Source organism: Trachurus japonicus, chromosome 16 (assembly GCF_045865225.1).
Source record: "Trachurus japonicus isolate A0001 chromosome 16, Traja_1.0".
In the NCBI taxonomy this organism is placed as follows: domain Eukaryota; kingdom Metazoa; phylum Chordata; class Actinopteri; order Carangiformes; family Carangidae; genus Trachurus; species Trachurus japonicus.
Window position 1 is genome coordinate 483,869 of NC_140922.1, and position 20,239 is coordinate 504,107.

Below are 20,239 nucleotides of genomic sequence, written 5' to 3' on the forward strand. Positions count from 1 at the left end.
GTTAATGTCAGCGGAGGTTGATTCGTGCATGTGTCATTAGGCTAAGTGTTGTGTGAACATGCAGTCCAGTGGCCAAGGACTTGAAACTGAGACGATGTTACCAGAATTACAAAGCTTTTCTGGTGTTTAATGTTTCCTGGTTTAAAGGTTTGACAGAATAATCTACTCATGATTTAAAAACTTACTGTACAAAGAATCATCATGGACACTGCCACTCCTATCTTTGACAATGGAGTCTGTTTTATATTTATATTTATATTCAACAAGGTACAGCAGTGGTGTCTTAGTGTTTTCCTGCAGTACCTACGATGGCCACTGGGAGGGAAACGGCAGCAAGGCTCAAACAGGAATAGTGTTTGTGTAAAGATGTCTGTAAACGGTTCTGTGAGCCTTGACAAAGAAGGAACATCGTGTAGGAAGCAGGTACAGGAAGTTGAGATAACATGTAAACATAAACCAGTTAAGGACGTCTGTGCATGTTACAGCCTGGTTTTACATGTTGCCCTTCATCTCAGCGATGCGACATGTGAAAGTTTTGATACCTGATGGGAATGATGGTCAAAGCTACAAAACCAGGCCGGTAAAAACACACTTCCTAATGTCCAAACATGTTATTCTAACCTAACCTGTCCAGGCCACTGGCAAATAAAGAGAAACAGCTGACTTCATTAAGAACTACTAGCTACTATTTACTGCTAAGATTCTAGATGTGCACTTTACTTGTTAACTCTGATATGAAAATGGTGACAGTCGCCTGACAAACACCACAGCCAGTCAGCTAATAAGCTAACGGCCTGCCGCCATGTCCCAGTTATTATCACTATCATAGCTTCAACCTGTAAAGCAGATGCAAATTAGCCACTTCTCAACAGCTGCAGCAAGCACCACAGAGGATATGTCCCACCACCTGAGAGCCCTCCATTATTATTATTATTATCATTATTATTATTATTATTATTATTGATGTTTGCAGTTCCACAAATTAACCTCATTAGAAAGAAAATCCAGCTCCTCTGAGCTGACTGGAGTGTTTTTGTGTCATCGATGTGTCTTTGCTCGTACAGATGTGTGTTTGTTGCGTGTCCTGGCTGAGCAGAAAAGTGGTGAGTGGTGAAGCAATATTAAAACTGTCCATTATATAGTTTCTAGATACATACAAATATACATTCTTAAATAGGAGGCTAGTTACGAACACAAGACACAATATGTACCAATAAAAGTCCTTTTGTTTATACTGTGACAATGATATATGAGTTATTGGAACCTTATAAAAAGTAAACAAAATTTGCAAATGATAGACTGAAATCTTACACACCCCTCATAATCGCTCTCTCTCACACACACACGCACGCACGCACGCACGCACACGCATGCACAGCACACACACGTACGCACACACACGTATCTTGAAGGTAATAAATAAAGAGAACTGTGGCTCTTTCATTTGTCTGGATCCTCAAGCTCAGCATCTTCTTCCTCTTCTTCTTTTTTTTTTTTCTTTTTTTTTTTTACAACAGCCACCTGAAACACACAAACAGAAAAAACACAACCTGTCAGTAACAATCCAGACATTCAGCAATGTAACATCATGTCCCTGCAGCTGGAAACCAACAGCTGGCTGATGCTGCTGTACAATAAAATGACTTGATGAAATCACAAAATTCTGGGAAGATGTTCATTTGGTTATAGGCAGAAAATGTTGTGTTGAAAGATGATAGATACATATTGAAGATTATGTTAGTAGCCTGTAAAAAGGCAATTACAAGACAATGGTACAAGACAGACCCACCATCACAGGAAGACTGGTTGAAAGTTATGGATGAAATACATATTATGGAACAACTGACTTATAAAATAAGGACTCAAGAGGATCAATACTGCCGGAAGTAGGAGAAATGGGCTGAATACATAAAAATGACAGGACAAGGACCATCACATTGACATTGAAAAAGGATCAAACTGTAGAAGCATGGTGATCCAACATGTTCTTTTTCACATTTTTGTTTTTTTATTTGTTTCCCCCCACCCCCTTCCCCCTTGTATAATGTTTATGCACTGCTAAAGAAAAACAATAAAAAAAGAAAGTATCAAAAAAAATAAAATGACTTGATGATGTACTAGAACATTAGTTACCCCATGATGTTTTGCTCTCATGTCCAGTTAACGGAATAAGTGACTATTTAGGATACAATATATAAAATAATAACAATATTAAATTCTATTATTATGTTATTGTTATGTTTTTCAGCAGGCAAGGCAGGTTTATTTGCATAGCCCATTTTTATAAACATTTTGTCGCAAAGAGCATCAAGTCACTGAAATTAGCTCCACCTCTATCTGTAACATCAAAGTAATGAAGCACAAATGATTATAAAAATTCAAGGATATATAATAGTAATAATAGTACTAATAGTACAAATACATTCTTCTTAAGTGCAACTAACAAGAACTTTTGCTCTTTGTAGATGAAAACATTTTGCAGCTTTCGCTTTGAATCTTGAGTGCAGGATTTTCCACAATCTGTTATCACAACTTGTAATAAATGTACACGGCAGATAGAAGCACAGACAGAGTGGAGGTATGGGAAGGTAAAGATGAGGATGGAGTTGGGAGAGAGAAGGATAAAAGGGATAGCTGGGTAGAGGACTGGGAGGTGGAGAGAGTCGGAGGAGAGGAGGAGAGGAAGAAGCAGGGGGATGAGGGGAGGAGTGAGCAGAAAGAAGGAGGAGTAAAGGAAGAAGGAGGGAACTGTGGATTGATGAATAATGCATCTCCTCTGGCAGGTCTCTCTTCTACCACTGCTTCATATTCTGTCTCCCTCCTTCTGTCCCAGTGGAAGCAGCTCTGCACGCAGCACAAATCTAAAGTGATGGATGACGAGCACCTCATTGATCTGCTGCTGCTGTAGCTACAGTATCTGTGTGTGCATACATTCATGTACATGTGCAGCTGGATTGTGAACCCAAGGTGAAATCTGAAGCAGGAGAAATGATTAACATTGTATAATGAGTAAGCTGCGTTTATGAAGAACAGGTCAAAGAGAGGACTGTGGTTCAAACTAAAACTACAAGTCAAAGTCTCTCAACCTACAGGTCTGCCCCCCCCCCCCCCCACACACACACACTTCTCAAAAAGACTGGAAAAAATATTCTAGAGAAGACCTGATGATGACTTCATTACAAAAACATAATGCATGTCAGAGCTGGTAGGAAAAGAACAAGAGAAAATGAATGTGCAGCTCAAAAAAGCCAGAGCTGATATCAAGACACATTTATGCATCACAGTTATTATAGTCCACAGATACCTGTGGAGTTCCACAGTGTCCAGCATTGGGGCCACTGTTGTTAATTATATATCTATATCTAAAAACTACTGTATGTGCCAGATGATACAAGAACTTTTAGATGCAGTGAAAAAAGAACAGAAAAAGTCAAAAAGTTTGTTTGAGGAGATTAAAATGAAAGATTGAAATAAAGAAGAGTGAGGAAAAAGGAACAGTGACTGATATGAAACTATCATTTATGAAATAAATCACATAGAAATGATGTCTTGGCTCAAATATCAAAACCAGTTGCCATAATGTGTAAAGTCATAGATCTTCATGATACACATAACAACGTTCCTGTGAAGGACCACAGCGTCAACTCGCTATCAAGGTCAAGGACAAGGTCACTATAGCAGAGCAGCAGTGTGTGTGTGTGTGTGTGTGTGTGTGTGTGTGTGTGTGAGAAGATACACTAACTATCTACAGCACAAAAGCTAACAAGGATTTCACTGTTTTTATGGGATGTGATGTTGTTACCAACAGATGTAGGTTTCCACTGTGTGTGTATGTGTGTGTGTGTTTGTCAGGGGATTCCACTTGGAAAGCAGATGGAGCTGGTGGGTGGGTTTTGTGGGGAGGATTTAGCAGGCGTGGCCAGCTGCTGGTCGTCCTTTGACAGAGCCAGACTCACCCCCCTCCCCCTCAAAAAAGACAACAAAATCCTTAAAATGCGGTGTCTTGAGACTGAGCAGATACACAACAATAGAGAAGTAACAGTGCTAAGAAAAGCAACACAACCATCTGCTATAGCATGATGCAACAACAGTTGCATTTGATTCTCAGTTGCATGTGTTTTGACAACAATTTCAAAAATTAACAGATTTATTACAATGATATTAAACCTTCAAGAGGTGTTTTATACATGTATATGTCTTTGGTCTGGTCTTTGTGTTGAAGCTTGCTGATAGTGTTATGAAAAAAAATCAAGTCCAGTAAAATGCTAGCAATACACATTTCTTTTAATTCTGTCCTTTTTTTTTTATTTTTTACATTCATTAAAAATGTCCACTTATATGCAGATGACACTGTAATTTACTGCTCTGTGCTACTGATGAAAATTGTTATTATATTTACAGCCGGCCTTAATGTTGTACAGCACAGAATAAATTATTTATAAATAAATTGATTATGATTGTGTTCTAATCTACTACTGTATCTGAAAGACAGAAAAAGCTTCAGTTCAAAACTTTCTTAACATTAAAAAACAACTACGTCTTGATGATGCACATGATTGTCTTTAGAAAAAAAAGCCTCCTTCCTCAGTCCAACTGTTCTCCACTATGTTTTCCAGTCATGCCTTTTACTGTTTGGTTCAATAATTCACTAAATCACTAAACCAAGATTTCTCTCTTCCTCAAGTTTGTGCTTTGATGCAAAACACTGATGTGCACGAGGACGGTGAGACAGAGAAGAACAGAATGAAATACCATTCAGGATGCTGACCGGTGGACGTGCTCCAGTTTCAGTCATCTATCTATTATAAATCACATCTTTTCTTCAAGCAGACACCCAGACACACATCTCTCCCTGTTTTCTGACCGATCAAAGAGCGATCGCTATCAGGAGCAACACTGGTGGAAACATTAATAAGCCCCAGATGGGCGACATGAGCTCTGCAGACAGCTGTGCAGACAGTAGATCAGTAACTGTTCAGTTTTAGGAATATGAAATCCTGTTTCTGTCACATTGACTTTCCAGCCAGCAGAGCTGTCAGGATCTCTGGTGGTGGAAGCTGGTGGACTGCTGTCCTGTCTGATCCTTATATTACATATCACTCACTGAATACCCCCAATCAGGAGCTACTATTAGCTCTTTTGTAACAGCCCTGTATGCAGATACAAACAGTAGCTGAATCTAACTTACATAAATGTTTTCCTTTTTTTTTTTTTAAGGTGAGACACTACAGATATCACCATGAAACTTCCCAAGTTTATTACTTACAGTAAGACAATTCTTTTGTGTTACAAGTGTTGTCAAATTTCACGTTTAAATATGTAAACGAGGCAATGTCTAATAAAATATGTGCTAATTTGCACACATTTCCAGAACCAAAATCTGAACAATGGATAAAGCCACTTTCAAAATTCTTGTTTTATTTTGTTGACATATTAGAGTCAGAAGTTTTTACAGAGGAGGATTTTGGATATCTATTTTTATCACTCTGAAAATGAGAAAATACTGTCACCAAAAAATTCACCATGTTTATAGTAATAAAATGTTGTATAAATCAGGCTGTGAATGATATATCAACAAACCCCTCTGTAAAAACCTTCAGAATATAGACAAGAATAAAACTGGAAGGTTTGGTGTCTGAAAGTGCTACTGAAGTGGAGATTTCTAGCTCAGAGCCTGAGGAAGAACTCATTTAGAGAAAACAGCATTTAAAGACTTGTATTTTACAATACAAATCTTTAAATGCTGTTTTCTTTAAATGAGTTCTTACCATAGATTGTAATTGTCAATCGTTGTTGCTGATACAAAGGAAATGACAAAAAGACAAAATGAAGTGAAATAAAAACCTTGGGTGGATTTTCTACCATTTCTTTCTACTATTCTGAAAGAAGACATGTTAAGGAAGAAAAATAGCCCGAAATCTCAAAATTGATCAGTGCATGAAAAAACAGTGTTTTTGCCTGTAGTGTCTCACCTTAAATCCAAACCTTCCTCTAGAAGTGGACTTAATAAACAGCGTCTCCAGTGAGCTGTGAGCAGGTCTGTGCTGAGCTGCCTCGTCTCCAACACGTCTCTACAGTAAACTCCTCATTAACAGGAGCAGGGAGGTCATTAAACACTACAGCTGACCGTTTCCAGAGATCTGACACCGCTTGTTGGCTTTTTGGATTTCCTACAATACTCACTAAGTGTTTGATAGAAAGCCATTAACAAATAGGCTGCTTAGGTTTATTTGACGAGGAAAGCACCTTGTTTGCTCTGGATTCTCAGGTAATCCAGTCTGGATTTGCTCCTGGCTCTGGGGCTCTAGTGCTTGCACTAAACCCTGTAGAAAAAGTCTCTAACAGCCCAGGTGACACAGAGAGGAATGAGACAACAGAAGGATGGAGACACGTAGAAATCCAACTTCATCAACAAGCAAATATCTATTCAGAGATAATATTTCTCATAACTTCATCTTTTGATGTTTTAGCTGATCTTTAGAAGACTGCAAGTCTACGTCACCAACACATTTTTTATGTCATATATATTTGCATATTTGCAGCTTATCACTTTGAAATATAAGCACCACTAATACTTTTAAGGAATTAAGTAGAGCAACAATTTTTATTGTGTTTTCATATATTTATTTTCTATCTATCTATCTATCTATCTATCTATCTATCTATCTATCTATCTATCTATCTATCTATCTATCTATCTATCTATCTATCTATCTATCTATCTATCTATCTATCTATCTATCGAAATAGTAGACTACAGGGTCAGAACCAATGGTGGATGGATAATTCCATTGTAGTAAGAGGAGAGTGGTGGTGGGGGGGCGGGGGGGGGGCCTCGGGGCAGAGGAGCAGCAGATTCCACAGGCTCTGCTCGCTGACCTCCACTTCAGCCACTTTAGCTGGGAAAGTTGTTTTAGCTTCACACTCACGGCTCACAGCTTTAACGCGGCGTTTGTGAACAGCGGCGCAGTAGGCCGCCTTCGCCTCGCGCTCGCACATGCTGGGTTAACATCAGCTACATGACTGACTCTGATTTGCTTTTTCAAGGCTGGCTGCAATATTGTGTTTGGATTTAAGATGTCAGAGTCGGTACGATAACTCAGGGTGATTATTACGTTTGACCAACTGTCATCATGACAGAGCTGCTCCTCCCTCTGTGTTCCACATCCAGGCAGCAAGGAGAGGGAAAATGAACAGTCGGCTCCACAGCTCACAGACCTGCCACTTCTCTCCTCTGACACGCACGCACGCACGCACGCACGCACGCACGCACGCACGCACGCACGCACGCACGCACGCACTTTCTTCTTGGGCCAGAGTTTCTGAATATGAGTCTTTAACGCGAATGTAAACACACATGCACACACGCACACAGACACACACACACACTGTTCTGTACCAGACAGCCTACACTATGCTGTTATTCATGTGTTTCCTATTACTCCATGTCCTGGCAGATCTCTCTCTGTTTCTCCAGAGTCAGCAGTTAATATCTGGAACCACCCAACCAACTCTGCGCAGCCACATCAACTCTGCACATCCACAGCCATATACATTCAACACATAAGCACTAACTCAGCAGAGTTTGCAGCTGTGAAAGTCCTAGTGCAGGTGTAAGATGAGCACAGATTCCCGCTGCTGTTGTCATGATACTGATACTAAAATTAGACCGTCATTCTGTCCTCATTCATTTTTAACCCTAATTTGTTTTGTTTTTTAGTTTATTTCACATTCAGTGTTTTCTTGTTTGTTTCTGACAATAGATTACTTCATGTCACTAAATCGTTGATGTGATGTACAGGGATCTGATAACATTATATTCACATCAGGTTGGGCCTTCCTTGTGGAGATCTGTGCTACAGTGGTTCTCAAAGAACAGAGATCTTTGAGGCTGTGTGACTGTTCTGTGTTTCTGTGATAAAAACATCTACGAGCAAAAATCTCACCAAATTGGGTCCTTGTTGTGATAAAAGTTTGAGAACCGAGGTCTTGTAATTCCAATAATTACTGACCAATATGTGAGAAAAAGCAGAGACCAATGAAGAATCCACGAAGGAGAATCTGAATCTCTCTCCTTGTTGCATTGTCCCGTGTGAAATGTCCTCCTCCAGTCCAACACTTGGCGCCTGAACCAGACTTTCTGCCGGTAGGACTCAAATCATAGATGACATCTATATGAAATGTGTATTTTCTGCAGGAATTCTCCCATAAAAGTCAGAGTGTTGAGTGATTCCTACAGATCTGTGTTGCTGGCAGTGGTAGACGAGGTTCTGACTTCCCCTTCAGCCCCAGAGCGCTGATCTACAGTGACATTATAACCCATTTTAAAAAACATAGTGAGTTACAATCTCACTCTGAGTTGTAGTTAAAGCGTAATCTGCACCATCCCTCAGCTCAGCCCTGTTCTGTTGTGAGGAGTAATGAGTGCAAATGAGTGGAAATGCTCTCGTCCACCAACTTTCAAACACACCCATTGGCTGGGGTTCGCCAGTTTCCCACTCCATAAATCCTTACTTGGGGGGGGGTTAGGGTTATGTTTTTCTTGTCTGAGCCCTGGCTGACTTCCCCTTCACTGGAGTTTATGTAAGGTGATGGAAACACTGTGGGGAGGGTGGAGCATGCAGATTAGAAGGAATACAGAGTGTGACGGGGAAAGCAAAAATAAAGGAGAAGTGCATTTGTAAAGTGAAAAGTTAGAGATCTAAAGACAGAGGTTGAGGAGGAGAATCTACAGCAGAGGAGTCACTGCTAATGTCACCTGCCGCTCTCACTCAGGTGTTCCTGCTAGGGCCATTTCTGCAGCATCTGATCCTTGAAACAAACCAGCAACACCTTAAAGGGATAGTTCAACATTTTTGGCAAATTGGCCCATTGCCATAATCCCTATAGTCATAGCAGTAGGTTCGTTACCTTTAATTGTCTGTGCAAGCTGTTTTTAGAACGGCGGAGCAGAGCCGTGAGCTGCTTAGAGAAGGGGTGCCAAACTCAAATATGCTGCGGGCCAGAATTTATAAATTGGTACAAGTCGAGGGCCGGACTGGTTGTTGTTTATTGAAATTACCTTTTAGCACATATAGTATTGAACCTAAAACTAACAAAGCCTGTAAGTTACTGCATATAAAACAACATTAATCATTAAATAAAATAAAAAAAAATCAGTTGCATTCATTTCTAATGACTCCATCTGCAGATTTCCATCATTTTTAATAAGGGATACACATGATTAACCATTAACCAATATCAAGAACTTTGACTGATTAATAGGCTACTATCTATATATTTTTTTAGCTTCTATGACGTCAACTTATGGGGGCTTGCCGACACGTGCAGTCATCAGTCATTCATTTCACAGCAAGAAGTTACACAGGAGGACATATGAATTGACGTGGCCTTGAGATTGACACATGTGGCTCAGAGCTACGCTACGGAGGCTCATGGGATTTCTTGGTTTCCCTCATCAAACTCATCAAATACACAATCCAACAACTCCAAAACGCTCTGGTGGACAAGTTGTGACCTGCACATTCACCACGCCATGAGATAATAACAGAACGTTACCAGACAGAGTTGTTTTAGAGGGAAATTCATGCAAAACTACTGATGTGCGTTGCCTTCAGGGACAGTTTTTCGGCAAGAAGTCTCTGCATTTGCCTTGAAAAGTCTGTCTGGTAACGTTCTGTTATTATCTCATAGCATGGTGAATGTGCAGGTCACAACTTGTCCACCAGAGCGTTTTGCAGTTGTTGGATTGTGTACTTCAGTTTGATGAGGGAGAGAAAGGCAAGAAATTCCATGAGCCTCCGTAGCGTAGCTCTGAGCAGCTCGCGGCTCTGCTCCGCCGTTCTAAAAACAAACGAACCTACTCCTAAAACTATAGGGATTATGGCAATGGGCCAAAATGTTGAACTATCCCGTTAAGAACATGTTAATAAAAAGATTAAGGCGATACCCTGTTGTTTGAGTCAGAGTGTGTGTGTGTGTGGGGTGTGGGGGGGTGGGGGGGTCAGGAGAGCATGGCAACTGAGCTGGGTATTACAGCTGGGAAAAGGCAGGTTGTATAGAAACAGAAACTTTTTCTTATGGGCTAATGCAGAGAACAAATAAGCTGTGTGTTTTGATCCTTCTCTGGTACACAGCGCAGCATGGGAACGTTTGTCTCTGTAGGGAGGGCATTCTCAACAGAGTGTAAATCAGCCTCAGTACAATGCAGCTTTAATGAAAGGTGTGGGCTTATGTTTCAGTCCAAGGCTCTATGCTGTGTTATCTGAGCAGTGGAGCTGCTGTCCTGTTGCAGTCTGGGTGTGTTTGCTTTTCTCTGTAAGACTATGTTGACAACACAGAGAGTCAGTCAGCTGACACCACCTTAACCCCCCCACCCCACCTATCTCTGGAAGATGGTGGTGTTTGAGGAAAACTGCAGTGCACTTCTCTCCAGACTTTTATTTCAAAGCCCACTGACAACAACTCAGTATCTATCACAGATAATAGATCTTCAAATGTTATTCTGTAACTGAATGAAATATAAAATATGAGAAACAAGCTAATTGGTATTGTTGTGGTTTGCTTATGTAAGTCGCATTACAACAAGACATGACACAACCAAACAGTACTGTACATACAGTATGGACTAGTTGTTTAGTTGTAATCCCATATATGTGTGTATAGGATTGAGGACTATATAATGATATTTGAAAACTTAGTGTACTATTCAGATGGTTTCTCTGGAAATGACTTACTGTAATTTATGGGATGCTGTTATTCTATATTTGTATCAGAGAGAGGAGGAACTAACTAAAGAGAAAATGTGAAGGCAAGACTCAGCAAGTGATCCACTGCCTATAGACCTGAAATCTGGATCTTACCAACGTGGAAACAAATCCTAAATGGAATCAGGTTTCAAAAAACAGCTATATTATCCAATTTTGCACAAAGTCCACACAAATAAAGCCTCTAATACTATACTATCGGTTTATGTTAAAGTAATTTCATGAAAAATGGCAGAGTTCCTTCTGTTATAAGCCGATCCTGATTTGGATGGCAACTGGGGGAGAGAAAAGCAGTTTGGAAACTTAATTACATGTTCGGGTGTTTCATTTGAGGGCAGTTAGCTTTGTTGAGCCAGCTGAGCGTTGGCCAAGCCTGTGGCAAAAGGCTCTATTAAATTCATCATAATTCCCACGACAGCTTCAGCAGTTGTTTCAGGGTGCTTGCGAGGAAAATCCGTGTGTGGTGTGTGTCTCTCAGAAAACGTGTGCCAAGAAAAACAGTAAGAAGACAAAGTCTGAAGTTCTGCTAGTGTTCATCACGCCCTACAAGATTAAAACACTGGCCAGACCCAACAACAGCTGATCTTTTTGCCAGAACCTTACCATGATCGTGAGGTTTATGGAATTGGATCTGAGTCTGTCCTTGAAATTTCTCTTTGTAAGTGGAAATTGGGGATGATGACTATCCACTTTATAACATTTGATAGGCGATGGAAAGTTAATATAATTCTTGCTAACTCTTGATCTAATTGGTCATGTGCTGTCAATATCCCCACTATGTACTCATGTTCATGTATTATCCAAAAAGTGTGTGCACAGGAAATGTCTAATTCTGCCCATTAGATGGACATAGTTTTTGCATTGGAACTTTTAACTTGGAGATGGTTCAAGATGAGCAGTCGGGAGGTTTGGCTGATGGGTGGACTAAATGTTGGACTGGACAAGGTTTTGGCAAAGGCAATAAAAAAGGACAGGATGTATGTATCTGGTGAACGTTCTGGTTTGCTAACTAGCCAAAAGACCTCAGGTTAGATGCTGCTGAGCATCAGTGAATCTAAGTTCTCAGGAGGTAGTGGTACCTCTGGATCTGCTCCACTGCCCTATCAGTCAATTCAATCATGGTCAAAAGTGATGGTTCATTCATTGTCTGAGAGGAACAGAGAAGGGACTTTATTATGGATCTGAGCCTATGATCACATTGCATCTCCATTTCCATTGCAGAACACTGATGAACCATTGGGAGAGGGGTTGATCAGTGCCTTTGCTAGCAAGGACGTGAAGACATTTACCAACCTATACCAAAAAAACAAAACAAAACAAAATGTTAAAAACAACCTAATTCCAATGGTTTGCTTTAGCTATAATACTGTTGAGTTACACTACCTTGGCTCTAGAACAAAGATTGATTCAGACTGATCCATCTACACTCCAAAAAAGCATCTGCCTGCTCCTCATAACATCATCTAGGGAAGAATTAAGTGCTTTTCTATGAGCATTTAAAACATTAAAGCCTGGACTGTGTATCAACACTGCACAGTTTGATCTCTTTGACAGGCTATTTATACAGGAAGGCTTAAACCCTCACCCAGCTGAGGCTCCCAACGAGGACATCCACACACCACACCACACTACAGCTAGCCTAATCTTTAGCAAAGTAAATCTGTCATGAAAATGATTGTCAAAAAAGAGGTTTGTATGACTTTAAAAGCCTGTTTTCCACCCTGCTCAATCTCTTTTTCATTGTCAAAAACATTTCCTGCATTTAGACATGAAATCCCCTCATGCTCAGTGGCAGCTGACCTCATATCAGCGGTGTACTGTAGGAGTCATGTGAAGGGACACTGCAGGACAGGTTCATGAAGTTTGGTGGGAGGGTAATATGGAGGAAAACATTCCCAAACAGTCTTTGTCTGTGCTGGTAGAAAACATCATGTGTCTGATGCTTACAATGTTCTTCCCCTCCACAAGAGAAAACCAAATTAACCTAATTGGCTGCCGTCATATTTTTAGCTAAACTATGCAAGAGCGTGTTTGTCTGAGGTTAAAAATTACTCCGGGGTAAAACATTAGACTCTTAACTTCTGACATATTGATTTGAGGGACATTCTGTACAGGGACTTGGGTAAATCTTTGCTAGATAAGAAGACAGTCTAAAGGTCTAAAGAGTATAGAGACGGGGATTAGAGGCTTGTGGTTTTTTAGATCATAACTTGTAGTGCTGCTGAAGGAACTCACTAATTCTGACAAGAGGAAAACAAATAACATCATCAAATATTTATACTCAATTGAAGACTTTGCAAATTCAAATTAAGACAAGTTAATATTTCATAAGGCCTGGTAAATCTGAATGCAAGAGGTTTAATTCTTTTTCAGGCTGTGCAGGGACAATTTATAGCGCTGAGAACTCTGCATGTTGGAAAAGAAGTAAGCAATTTCCAAACCAGAAAATCACACACTCTACTTGTACACAACAAGTATCAAGATCTGTTGGTTCCCTGGGGTCATATTTTTTGTTTTAATGGGAATAAACCCTTTTGATTTTGCTGAACTAATAATCATTAGTTCCACTACTGCAAAACCTGTAAGAGCAAAATTATCTAAATGTTTCACCCTGCACCAAAAGTCTTCTTATTTTGCATTTCATGAATAGATTAAAGCCCTATCCCCAGCTACAGCTACTTGGTGGAAACACTTTGGTTAAAGGACAATTCCGGGCAAATTCAACTCGGGGATGTATTTTCCTAACATTTTAGGTCTAAAAGAAGGAATCTGAAGATTTTCAGTTTAATCGCTCCTGTTTAGCGGTAGTTGCGTCTGTCCCCGCATCGCCACGGCATGAATGGGAGTGGATGTAAGTTCCGCTGCTTAGGCTGTTTACATCCCTCAAAGCCGCAATTTTCCACAGACAGCATCAGATGGCTACTCAAACATGCACCGAGAAGTTTATTTACTTCAAGCAAGCCGACATGCTTGTAAAACTAGATCTAATTCAAAGTCTCCCGGAGTCTCGCGCGAGACCCAGTTGCCGTGCTCGGTGTGTTCACATGCAGTGGGAAAAGCTACCGTTTGTGTCATAAACACAGGAATATCAACTCTTGACTTGCTTCAAGTAAAAAAAACTTCTCGGCGCATGTTTGAGTGGCCACCTGACGCTGTCTGTGGAAAAAAATGTACACTTGAAGCAAGTCAAGAGTTGATATTCCTGTGTTTATGACACAAATGGTAGCTCCTACTGCACCCGAATACACCAGCACTGCAAGCACTCGCGCGAGACTCTGGGAGACTTTGAATTAGATCTAGTTTTACAAACATGTCGGCTTGCTTGAAGTAAATAAACTTCTCTGTGCATGTTTGAGTAGCCATCTGACGCTGTCTGTGGAAAAAAATTGCGGCTTTGAGGGATGTAAACAGCCTAAGCAGCGGAACTTCAATCCGCTCCCATTCATTGCTGCCGTGGCGATGCGGGGACAGACACAACTACCGCAAAACAGGAGCAATTAAACTGAAAATCTTCAGATTCCTTCTTTTAGACCTAAAATGATAAGAAAATACACCCCCGAGTTGAATTCGCCTGGAATTTGTCCTTTAAGTGGGACATAGGTTCCTTTCTTTGACCTGCTCGTGTTCAAGCTCAGTGTTCTTGTATCTTCATATCGCAAGCTTTGCTTCAAGTCAGCAAGGACTAGCATCAGCTGGACAAGGTGGAAATTTTGCCGTCCAACTTCTGCCACTTTTATCATGAGAATGGGTTAAAACACATGATGCTTTCTTGGTACCATAAAGCTTTGAGATGTCTGTGGAGAGAACAGTCTTCCTGCAGCCAGCAGCCTGGGTGTACGGCCAACTGAAGAGCCAAAAGGCCAGTAGCTTCATTTTGAGCTCTTGAGCTATATAATATACTATATACACACACACACACACACACATATATATATATATATATATATATACACATATATATGTGTGTGTATACATTGTATACCTTGAGGCAACAAGTGCAGGATCAGATCATTGCAGTGGTGTTTTGGCAAATGTGGTGTCACTTTCCTGTGAATTATAGCTGCTCCTGAAAAGACTGGGTGTTGCCCACACTGGAACATGGTTCCCATATCTTATTCCAGGGAATGTTTCTTTGGAAAGCCACCCTGACATTCTGTATTGTCCGGCTGGAGATAGTATCTACAAGCTGTTTTTCAACACAAACACTAATTATTTGTATATATGAAAACTATGAGAACTACTGTGTAAAGAAAAGATTGATTCTGGACTGAAAACAATATGAGGTTAAATGAGCCACTGCAGCAGTTATAGAGCTGTAAATTCAATCAAGACTAAACTCAGTAAACAATATACAACAGCAGCCACATTTCCATTATTACCATTCATGGGCCTGCAAGCATGAATCCAACACTAAACAGGCTTTCTAAGCATGTTAGTCTTACTCCATCCCAGAGAAGGGGCTGCTGTTGGTGGCTGTGAAAGCTGCTTTATTGAGGCCTAAACGGCTGCATTTAGTGACAAAATCAGCTTGAACATACCATTCTATTTCTGTACATTCTCCTCTCTCTTCCTAATGGGATTATAGGGAAATAGAGACAGAGGGGCCACGGCACATGAAGCAAATTTAGGTGTTTAGGATGAGGGAGTGAATGTGAGTAAGATCTGCATAAATCCATGCGTGTGACTGTCATACATTCGCATACTTGCTTCCGTCTGGTGTAGCATTGTGTGTGTTTCTGCATCCACACATGGGCCTGCATTAAAATTCATCATCAGTGGGTGAACCTGGGGCTCTGTGCAAACATCCACTTCTACAAGGAAACCAGCTGCACATGTGTTCACCCAACGGGGCTGATAGGGCGTCTGCAGCACTGTGCATGTTCAATATGTTGTATAATTAGAAATGTAGGGAGGTAGAAGCAAATCAGCATTTTAAAAGGTTGGGTTAGAGCTCCACAAACCAACTATGAGAGGAATGATGCTCATTGCTCCAACAGACTTTATTAGAGGGACTCAGTGGCACCGTGACAGCTTCCCACTCAATTTGTCACTCACTTATATATTTACATATTCAGTCCAGCGGATTATACTGTACAAGCTGCACAAATAGTGACTCTCTGGCTGCGTGCTGGCCTCCAAGTTCACACAGGGTTCACAGACACTGTGGTCTGGCGCAGCCTAAACAATAACAAATAAAAGCAAGACACGCTACCGAGGCACCGGAATGCCCACGAATATATCCACACAGGGAACAATTCTATTGGCCGGTAAGTTTGCATTGCCCAATAAATGGTGTGGTCTGGCTATTCAACAACCATCTCCCTGAAAAACTGGTGTTTTTCTTCAATAAGAGGAGGTCAGTAATCCAGCAGGAAACACCACAGCACACTCTAACATGATGCTACCATCAACACCCTCACATGTTCTCCCCACAGAAAACAGCTACTGCATTTACATTACATTCATGTTCTGTCCTTATTAGATTTTCTCAAGGAGAGGAGAGAGAGAGATGGGATGGGGATGGTCATTATAACTCGCTATGTAATTAGGCAGCCTACCCCTCCTCCTCCTCACCAGCTGTACATTCCATAATCCATATTCAATTGCAGCACTGACACAGACACAGAGCTATGAAGAGCAGAGAGCACCACTGGCACGGCTCAGCCCTCGGTGCCGGCCTCGGTGCTGGCCTCGGTGCTGGCTGTTGTGGGGTGTTTGGAATGATTTGGAAGGGTAGGGACTGTAATTTGAAGGACCACTGGTTTGGATAATGAGCTCTGTGTTCCTCTCGGTTACAGATAGAAACACAGGCAAACACAAAACCAACCAAATGAGAGGCTGAAAAAGCTGCTCTCCATCCAGATCCTGGCTGCTTGTATCTGACCTCCTCCTCCTCCGACTCCGACCGTACCAGGGAACACACTGTTACAATTAAAGAGGGGGAATTTAAGGCATGTGATTCTTTTATAAATTCTTCATCTTTTGTCCTTACATGGTTTCTGCAGGAGATAAGTTCAACGCGCTGCTGCTGTTTGGCCTCCGGTTTACAATTCTGTGTGATGAAGATTTAGTTCAGCACCACCCCCTCTGGAGAAGTCTATTGTCAAGTGTATTAATTAGCCTATTTTGTGTAAGTATAACGATCTGCATAGTTTAGTTAATTTACAGGATATGCATGAGAACGATGGAGAAGGATTGCAGAGGTGGAAATCTGCTTGGGAAATTTGTTTCATATTTACATAATTATTTAGAAGCTCCTGCTGATGCTGAAACTGAAATTTTAGGCTTTAATTTATTCCAAAAGGCTTGTGTTTGCTCAGGGATTGAGCGCAGGGACTCAGCTGGTTAATCAAGCATATGTATAATTCATTTTCCAGGCATGGGGTCTGGCACTGAGGCTGTTAAGATGAGCATTTCTAAATGTAATATTTTCACTTTCTCCCACTGAAGTTGGAGCCATTTACTCTAAAGACTTGGACTATATCAACAGTGCCCGACCTAAACAACATGTAATGGGAGGATTTTTCAGAAGACGAGGATATGGCTGCACCCTCCTCCTCCTGCCTCCTGCTTCATCTACAACCCCCCCGCTGGGCCCCCACCAGTCAGTCTGAGGCTACTTACACAAACAATTGGAAGATATTTTTGGTTTCCAAAAAGGAAAAAAAAATCAGTCAGTAATTGTGCCTTCTGTTAGAGCAGTCATTCTGCTTCAAGCCTACAGCTCTAAGACACACACACACACACTGAGCTGGGACTGAGGAGTGAATAATCCCTCATGGTCCATGACAAACCACCAGAGATCCCATTTACACTTAAAAAAAAAACTAATTACCACACAGCAGTGGTGCAGTGTGCAGGAAGAGGAACTGTACACTGGGCCGTCACTGATAACAGCTCAGACACACACAGACCAGCTACTGAACAGAACAGCTGTCCGTATTCAATCAACATTAGGATGAAAAATACGTGTCACTTCATTTTCAATTCCTGAATGAAGAAAATTAATTTCATTTTCTTTGTTGGATGGTTCAGCTTGTGCAGTGATGGTTTGGACACAATAAGTGATGGAAAGGTCAGCAGCAGTATGGCCACATCTACATTGCTAATGTACGGTGAATGGAGGTTGAAACAACCATGTCTCCGAGATATCACACTCATATGTGACGACTTCTCATCACATGACCATGGTCACACACTTGGATCAGCTGATGTCAGCTCAAGCGTTTATGTTTTCAGTAGATGTGTGTGATGCTGGAAGGGAGAGGTGTGAAACATGGCTGAACATGTGTCAACAAGGTGGGAACAGATAGGCTACAGAGGGAACTTTTAAATGAAACCTGAGCTGTTTAAGGATTTTATACAAAATGTAGTTCCTGTTTTATGTTCATATAAAAATGAAACATTTATTGGAGGATATCTGAAAAGGCCTGCAACCTGATAAGCTGACTTCTTTCATATTTAAAAGAGCTATTTATAAATGTTGCTACTACTTCTGCTCTTCTCTCCATTGTGTCTCTAACCAACGACTCACTGCAGCCTCCAGTTTGTCCTGGAGATGTAGCTATTATCATCTCTTCAAGTATTAAAACAACAGTCGCTGAAACTCAAGTGACAATCACCAACACCTGCTAGGAAAACATGTTCAGCAGCAAAGAGAACTTACAAATACAAAATACACATTTAAAACACATTCTTTGCTCGTCGGATAATCACAATGAATGTTGTTCCTATCTTCCGTCTATGTCACACTACTGTAAGTGACATGTTTAATAACTGTTTAATGATGTTATCCATCTGATGTATTTATTTAATCATCTGATTTAAAGGGACAACAAGGAGTTTCTCCAGCGGCAGAACGAAAAATTCCGCGACAATAAAAAAGTCTCATGTTAATGTGGTTGAATCTCCGCTACCCACACTTGTTAATGGGCCCATTTTCGATAAATATATCATTTTGTCTCTATCGTTATTTTGTTATTATTAGTGGTGGCGGAAATACTGGGCGAGCCGACCAGCGTTTCTTTACTTTCGGTTTTGCGGCGAGTCATGAGAATAACGTCGCCGAATCGCCGTTTATGGTCGGAACTACGACGGCATGTGATCGTCTTTGAACCTCTGACTTTAATTATTGATGAATGAAAACATGAGTCCGTCTTGCGCTGGTCAAAGAATTTCATGGTGCGCGGAGGCTCATAAATGTAGTGAAAACACTTCACTTTTCCAAAACTCCTTGTTGTCCCTTTAACATTCATTGAAATAGTGCATGGGCTGAAAAAAACCACCTCCTATGTCCTACAGTATATGTTCTACAGTACAGCACATTCACAAAATATTCAATTTGTTGACATTATTTCACACTGGTGTTTCATGTATTCACATCCTCCAGTCGACGGTCTTTACATGAGCCTGTGGCACCAGGGGAGAGAGCCAGGCAGTGGAGGCTGAGCCGGTGCAGAATAAGTGTTAATCTGCATTAAAAGAAGCTGAGCTACTCGGAGGCATAGCATGTGAAAAAATGCTAACTATTCTCTCCTTGGATCAGGAAGTCAGCTAAGCAAATAAACAGGGTAATAACATAACGGCATAATCAGATTACCCTAGATGGAAAAAAAAAGTAGGCCTGGTGGGTTTTTAGCTGCAACAGGGTGAGGACGGTAAAGGGTTAATAAGCTGCCAAACAACCCTGGGCTTCACTGGAGCCTGGACTGTGCTGGGACCCAGAGCAGGTCTGGATGGAGGGGGGGGGGGGGGGGCTGGACCTCCCTGTGTCCCACTGGGACAAAGAGGGCTCCACCTCCCCCCATTATACCACTCCTCTCTCTCTCAGAGTGCTAGGGCTTTATGTCTGTCTCCCAGGTAACACACACACACACACACACACACACACGGTTGCAGAAAGACAGACAGACATGCATGCACACACACGCATACACACACACACACACACACACACACACATAGTTAACAACAGGCCCTGCAGTGCAGAAAGCGTAGGGCCTTGTTAGCCAACAACCAGGCGTGAAATCACTGCACCGTACTCCCACCACGATGAGTCAATCTATACCTCCTGTTTCTCTTTGTTCATGCCTGTGTGTGTGTGTGTGTGTGTGTGTGTGTGTGTACGTTGAAGATGAGTGTGTTTGCTGGTTTCCCTCCAGGCCATGCAGAGCTCTATCTTTGACTGGGTTTGCTGTCTTTTGTTTAGATTCCTCTATAGCTTGGCTCTGACACACACCTCATGCTGTGCATCCTAAACACAATATCAGAGGATTAAGTTAACTTTCCCGACTTTAAATGAGAAGGTCTTTATTGAGAACATTTCCACACACCTGTTCCCGTGCACTACTTGAATCTGAGCATCTAACAGCTGAGTGAACATGTCTGGAATCTGAAAACAAATGGTTTATTATGGGTTTTCTCCCTTTCTAAAGAAGAAATAAGCATATTGATAGATGATCATCAGGCTTTTG

The 20,239-nt window shown here is 41.2% G+C and overlaps 1 protein-coding gene across 5 annotated transcripts in view; it reads right to left on the reverse strand.

The window, feature by feature from the left end:
- Positions 1 to 1,216: 1,216 nt before the first annotated feature.
- Positions 1,217 to 20,239, reverse strand: part of cdk14 (cyclin dependent kinase 14) — a 213,205-nt gene continuing 194,182 nt past the window's right edge. For 2 of the 5 annotated variants that reach the window (XM_085803395.1, XM_085803394.1), the window contains exon 14: positions 1,383 to 1,521. The gene's annotated coding sequence lies outside the window, so the exon portion shown is untranslated. Of the gene's footprint in view, positions 1,522 to 20,239 lie in introns of all 5 variants that reach the window. The other 3 variants (XM_085803392.1, XM_085803393.1, XR_015037945.1) reach the window with 3 other exon arrangements.